Source organism: Nelumbo nucifera, chromosome 1 (genome assembly GCF_055504915.1).
Source record: "Nelumbo nucifera cultivar China Antique chromosome 1, China Antique-T2T, whole genome shotgun sequence".
In the NCBI taxonomy this organism is placed as follows: Eukaryota; Viridiplantae; Streptophyta; class Magnoliopsida; order Proteales; family Nelumbonaceae; genus Nelumbo; species Nelumbo nucifera.
The window spans coordinates 194,826,776-194,833,818 of NC_142649.1; the positions used below are offsets into that span (position 1 = coordinate 194,826,776).

General features: G+C 42.3%; 1 non-coding gene across 1 annotated transcript; it reads right to left on the reverse strand.

Moving 5' to 3' along the window:
* Positions 1-339: 339 nt before the first annotated feature.
* Positions 340-446, reverse strand: LOC148804313 (small nucleolar RNA R71). Its single transcript, XR_016081531.1, has one exon. It is a non-coding gene; the product is annotated as a small nucleolar RNA R71 (small nucleolar RNA).
* Between the last annotated feature and the right edge of the window lie 6,597 nt (positions 447-7,043).

The following is a 7,043-nucleotide window of genomic DNA, read 5'->3' on the forward strand; positions in this document are numbered from 1 at the left end:
AACATTGATGGAACGACTTCCAGCATTTGCAAGCCCACCATTCATGCCAACAACTTTGAAATCAAGCCTGCAATAATCCAAATGATCCAAACAAGCATTCAGTTTAGTGGGTTACCAAGTGATGACCCTAATGCACACATTGTTAACTTCTTGGAAATATGTGATACCTTTAAACATAATGGAGTTAGTGATGATGCTATTAGGCTTAGATTATTTCCTTTTTCATTACGTGATAGAGCTAAAGATTGGCTTAACTCACTCCCTGCAGGAAGTATCACCACTTGGAATGATCTAACCCAAAGCTTTTTGGCTAAATATTTCCCACCCTCTAAAACAGCAAAGCTAATTAATGATATTACTACTTTTGCTCAATTTGAGAAGTAATCCTTATATGAAGCATGGGAACGATTCAAGGAGATGCTTAGGAAGTGTCCTCACCATGGGATACCAACTTGGCATCAAATTCAGACTTTTTATAATGGTATTACCCCCTCTAATCGATCTATTATTGATGCAGCTGCAGGTGGCACAATCATGAGAAAAACATCGGAAGAAGCTTATGACCTAGTAGAGGAGATGGTGTCGAACAGCTACCAATGGAGCAATGACAGAACCAATCAGAGGGGAGTACACCACATCGATTCCCTTGCAGCCCTATCTGCACAAATTACTAATCTGAATAAGAAACTTGACACCTTTAATATTGCAGCCATTAATGCATCATCTAGCATCCCATGCGATTCATGTGGACAAATAGGACATACTAATTCTGATTGTCCATTAAGTAGTCCTTTTATTTCCCATGAGAATGCTAATTTTATCTCTCATGTTGACAGGCCGAATTTCAATCCCTACTCAAATACATACAACCCAGGGTGGAGGAATCATCCAAACTTTTCATGGAGCAACAATCAGCAAAAGGCACCCATGGGATTCCATCCACAACCACCCCCGCAAGAAAAAAAGAGCAATTTGGAGGAGATGATTTCTAAGTTCATCAATACTGCTGAAGCAAAATTCTAAAGCCATGAAACATCGATTAAGAACATAGAAGTTCAAGTGGGGCAGATTGTAAGCATACTGTCGGAAAGAAAAGAGGGATGGCTACCCAGCAACACTGAGAAGAATCCCAGAGAGCAGGTAAATGCCATAGCCTTAAGAAGTGGGAAGACAGTTGGCGAAGCCCAAGAAGACGACAAGGAAGCTGATGTGGTCGATCTGCAAAAGGAGAATGAGGGAAGCACCCCTAAACTGAATTTACATGAAATTTAACTCCCTATCCCCTACCCTGGAAGAATTTGGAAGGGTAACTCAGATAGACAATTTGAGAAGTTTTTAGAAGTATTTAGAAAAATACATATTAACCTTCCCCTTCTTGATGTATTGTCACAAATGCTGGAATATGCCAAATTTCAGAATGAGGTGATGTCGAAAAAATGGAAATGGGAGGATGGTGAGATGGTGAAGTTAAATGAAGAGTGCTCAGCCATTCTTCAAAAGAAATTGCCCCAAAAGCTTAAGGATGTAGGGAGTTTTTCTATACCTTGCACCATAGGGAATACTGAATTTGAAAAAGCTTTATGTAATTTAGGTGCCAGTATAAATTTAATGCCTTATTCTATTTTTGAAAAACTTGGACTGCATGAACTAACATCTACAACTATTATCCTACAATTAGCTGATTGAAGCATTAAATATCCTAGGGGAATAGTAGAAGATGTTTTAGTCAAAGTGGGTAATTTCATCATTCCTGCTGATTTCATTGTGTTGGATATGGAGGAAGATAGGAAAATGCCATTGATTCTAGGGAGACCCTTTCTTGCTACTGGTAATGCTTTAATTGACGTGAAAGAAGGACTACTTACTCTAAGAATCAATGATGAAGAAGTGGTGTTTAATGTATTTAAAACCATGAAATGTCCCAACACAATTGAGCATGAAATATATGCAATTGATTGCATTGATGTTTGGGCAGCAGAAGTAGATAAATCTAAATCAGAAGACACACTGAAAGTTGCACTTAAAAATAGTCCTAATCAATTGCAACAAGCAGAGCAGAAGTTTGTATTGAAATCAGAACTGCGAAATTTGACTTCTGAGCTAGACTCTTTTGAAATTACAACTCATAATGCATTTTTTATTAGTTTACCTCCATCTCACACAAAACTCCTCCCATCTATTGTGCAAGCCCCTATTCCAGGTTTAAATCCACCCATGAAGGTTGAGAGGGGGAAAAATCGGAAGTTAAAAACCAGGTGGAGCAGACCCTTTGAAGTGGCTAGTGTATTCCCTCATGGTACAATTTGAAGGGATGAGAGATCCATCCTATGGATGCCCAAAAGATTGCGGAATAAGGGGCGAATTTCAAAAATTTTTCTCTCCCTTCAACTGGGAATCGTATTCCCCATTTAGAAAATCATATTTTCAAGGATCAATTCTGAACCATAAACTGAACCAGATCTGAACCAAAAAGAAGTGGGAAGGATTATACCTGATACGGAGAAGTAATATCTCCCAACGAAGGTGTTCACGCCCAAGGAAGGATCCAAAGACTGCTCCCACTGAAGATGGCGCAGTGCAGGTGGAGCAGAATCAGCAGTGTTCTTCTCCAAAGACTCTGTCCTTCGCAAAAATCAGCAAGATGGCACGTGAGCACAACTTATTTTCAATCCTTTCTCAAAGGACTGATGTCAAGATCCAATCTTGACTTCTCCCACAAGTGGAGATCGAACTGGAAAGCAGGGCGGCAAGAACAGGGAGGCGGCAAGAGAGTATTTGCAGGGAGCAGAATTCTCTCTTCTAGATTTCAGCACCAAAGAAACCTGATGATCTGTGTGTATTGTGTCTCTAAAGGCTGCCGCCCCCTTCTTCTTTTATAGTCTTAAAGGGATCAGCTCCTAATCAGATTAGGAGTTGCTAATCCAAATCATATTTGGTTTAGAAGTCCCTTTAAGTGATAAGGGATAATCCTTATCTTATCTGGAGATCAGATCAGCCATCTCCTAATCTGATTTGGAGGTTTCCAGATCTAAATCTTATTTAGATCTTGGACTCTCTAAGTGGATAGGGTCTAATCCCAATCCTATTAGCTGATCCACTTCAGATTTCGCCCCTTTATTAACTAAATAAGCAGCCCAGTTCAAAATGGGCTTTAGGCCCATTAAGCTTATGTGCTCACTTAACCCTCTTAACTGCTGCCCAGTTGGGCTTCCTTGTATGGCGTGGGACCCAAGCATTGATCTACACATCAGCCACATGGGTTCGGCCCAGCCTTTGTTACAAGGTCTGGCCGAATATACTGTTAAAGACAGTGCACCCCCTGAATGAAGGGATGAGAGATCCATCCTACGGACGCCCAAAGATTGCGGAATAAGGGGCGAATTCAAAAATTTTATCTCTCCCTTCAACTGGGAATCGTATTCCCCATTTAGAAAATCATATTTTCAAGGATCAATCTTGAACCATAAACTGAACCAGATCTGAACCAAAAGGAGTGGGAGAGGATTATACCTGATACGGAGAAATACTATCTCCCAATGGAGGTGTTCACGCCCAAGGAAGGATCCAAAATCTGCTCCCACTGAAAATGGCGCAGTGCAGGGTGGAGCAGAATCAGCAACGTTCTTCAAAAGAACTTGATCCTTCGTAAGGATCAACTGGACGACTTGAGTACAGCTCCAACCAATCTTTTCACAAAAGATTGAAATCAAGATCCAATCCTGATTGCTCCCAAGAACTGGAGATCGAACTGAAGGAATGGCAAAAGCAGGAAGGTGGCGGCAGGAGAGAATTCGCAGTATGCAGGAAATCTCTCAATCTCTCTTTTTTCAAAGAGAAGAATGCTATGGGTGTTGTTGTGTAGTAGGCTGCCGCCCCCTTCCCCTTTTATAATCTCAAAAGGGATCAGCTCCTAATCAGATTAGGAGCTGCTAATCCAAATCATATTTGGGTTAGAAGTCCCTTAGTGATAAGGGATAACCCTTATCTTATCTGCAGATAAGATCAGCTGTCTCCTAATCTAATTAGGAGGTTTCCAGATCTAAATCCCATTTAGATCTTGGACTCTCTGAGTGGATAGGGTCTAAGCCCAACCCTTTCAGCTGACCCTCTTTAGAATTCGCCCCCTTTAAATTGTTAGTTTTGTATGCCCTTAGCTTCAATCATTTTGATGTACTTTTGTTATTTAGTGGAAATAAATAAAGTGCATGTTTGATTCATGTTGTTTGGTTTAATTCTGTGTAAAACCCTAAAACTGGACATTTGTAGAGACTCATGTTAGTTTTAAATGTTCACAGCCGTTGGATAAGTCTGGGGAGATTTATCCTGCCAAGGCTGATACTGGTGTGCCACCAAGTGTTGGGATGGCCTGTCTCAGCCATCAGGGTAAGACCTGAGGCACATACAGCATGGGATTACTTGAATCCTTGAACCGGACCAGATTTCCAGTCTTGCCCTGGACCTTGGAGATAGATGGGCAAAACTGGAAAGTTACACCTGACCCCTAGACTCGATTATGACATTTCACTAGGTGCTGGATCAGGCTGCCTTTGATATGCCAATCAGTGAGATCCTTAGTGGGGATCAAAACCTGGGTATGTTGGGGCAGTTTGAGAATTCATCTGAGTGGGTGGTCATAGTGACAGAATCAGCCACTTTGTCGGACAAAGGGTAATGATCGGGAATGCACTCTCTCTGATGGAAACCAAACTGCCGGCAGTTGATTTCAATCGTTGGAATTTTGTTTTTGCAAAATTAATATATTTACATATATATGTACGGTTTCAAAATGTTTGCAAATGGTTTTAATTCCCGGGATCCATGTGAGAGGAGAGTGCGGCACTGTTCCTTGCAGCCGAGGGAGAGGTCCTCTCTTGTCGGGCTGTGCTTGATCATTAAGGGCTGAGAGGTTAAGTGTAAGACCATTTAGGATAATACCTGATGGGCTAATCTTGCACCTGCCCACAGTCCCTGGGTTTTTATAAGATGGCTTGGCCCAGGGACCACTTAATATAAGTGTTGGGCCCATAGGGTTCATACGATGGACTCAAGGGGTTCATTGAGATTTTCAGTGAATTTGGCTGGGCCTTGTATTAAAGGCTGGGCCGAACCCATGTGGCTGGTGTGTAGATCAATGCTTGGGTCCCACGCCATACAAAGAAGCCCAACTGGGCAGCAGATTGGAAACTAATTAAACACTGAATACTTAATGGGCCAAAAGCCCATTTCGAAGTGGGCTGATATGATCACCCATCAATGGGGCGAATTTGAGATTGAAGTTAGCAAAAAGGATTGGGCTCTTAGCCTTATCCACTCTTAGAGACCAAATTCAAATCAGATTTGAATCTGGTAACCTCCTGATAAGATCAGGAGTAAGCTAACTCTATCTGGGAAAGGGATTAAGATTATCCCCTATCCAAATACTGGTTTGGATTGGGATAACTCCTAATTAGGAGATTTCTTAATCAAGAAGAAAAGAGAGGAGAATTTCGAATGAACCAAGAGAAGGAAATCAGATTTCGATCCAAGAGGTTCTGGTAAGCAAGAAAGGTTCCTGCGAATTGAGATTAGATCTCATTCTCTCCAGAAAAGAAAAAAATTCAGCTTTTTCGTTTCTGGAAATCTCCTCCTGCCGCCACCATCTGCATTGTTGCAAGATTTGATCTTTGCAGAAAAGAAAGTCAAGAAACCAGTTATTGACATCAGTCTTGCAAGAAAGACTGAAAGAATTCAGTGTTTAGTACATCCAGGGGATTCTTGTGAAGGATCCAGTGTGTAGGACGCACCCTGCTGGTTCTGTTCCATCCACAGCTGTGTCATCTTCAGCAGGGACAGATCTTGGAGCATTCTTTGGGCGTGAACACCAACTTTGGGAGATACTGCTTCTCCGGATCATGTATAATCCTCCCATTTATCTTTTGGTACAGATCTGGTTTGATTAGGGTTCAAGTAGATCCTTGAATATTGTATTCTAAATTCAGGGAATATGATTCCCAGTTGGGAGAAGGTAGGAAATTTTTGAAATTCGCCCCACTCATTCCGCAACCTTTATGGCGTCCATTAGATGGATCCTACCATTCTTTCATAAATGACTGATCAAATCAGCCCAGTTCGAAATGGGCTTAAGGCCCATTTAAGGTTATGTACTCAAAAGGCTTCCAAATTGCTGCCCAGTTGGGCTTCCTTGTATGGCGTGGGACCCAAGCATTGATCTACACATCAGCCACATGGGTTCAGCCCAGCCTTTGTTACAAGGCCTAGCCGAATGCACTGCTGAAGACAGTGTACCCCCTGAAACCCATCAAATGAGCTCTATGGGCCCAACACTTACACTAAGTGGTCCCTGGAACAAGCCACCTTGTAACACCCAGGGACTGTGGGCAAATGCAAGATTTACCCCTCAGGTATTATCCTCAATGGTCTTACACTTAACCTCTCAGCCCATAATGATCATACACTGCCCGACAAGAGAGGACCTCTCCCTCGGCTGCATGGAACAGTGTTGCACTCTCCACTTATATGGATCCCGGGAATTAAAACCTTCTTGCAAACAATTTAGAAACCATACATATATACGTTTATATCTTATATAAAATATGTTTTGCAAAACAAATCTCAACGGTTGAAATCGGCTGCCGGCAGTCTTGGTTTCCATTAGTGAGAGTGCATCCCCGATCATTACCTTTGTCCGACAAAGGGGCTGATCCTGTCACTATGATCACCCACTCAGATGAATTCTCGGACTGTCCCAACATACCCAGGTTTTGACCCTCGCTAAGGATCTCACTGATTGGTACATCAAAGACAGCCCAATCCGACACCTAGTGTAGTATCATAATCGAGTCTAGGGGTCGGGTGTAACTTTCCAGTTTTGCCCATCAATCTCCAAGGTCGAGGGCAATACTGGAAATCTGGTCCAGTTCAAAGATTCAATTAATCCTACACTGTATGTGCCTAGGGTCTCACCCTGGCAGCTGAGACAGGCCACCCCAACCGACTTGGTGGCACCACAGTGTCAGCCTTGTCAGGATAGGTCTCCCCAGACC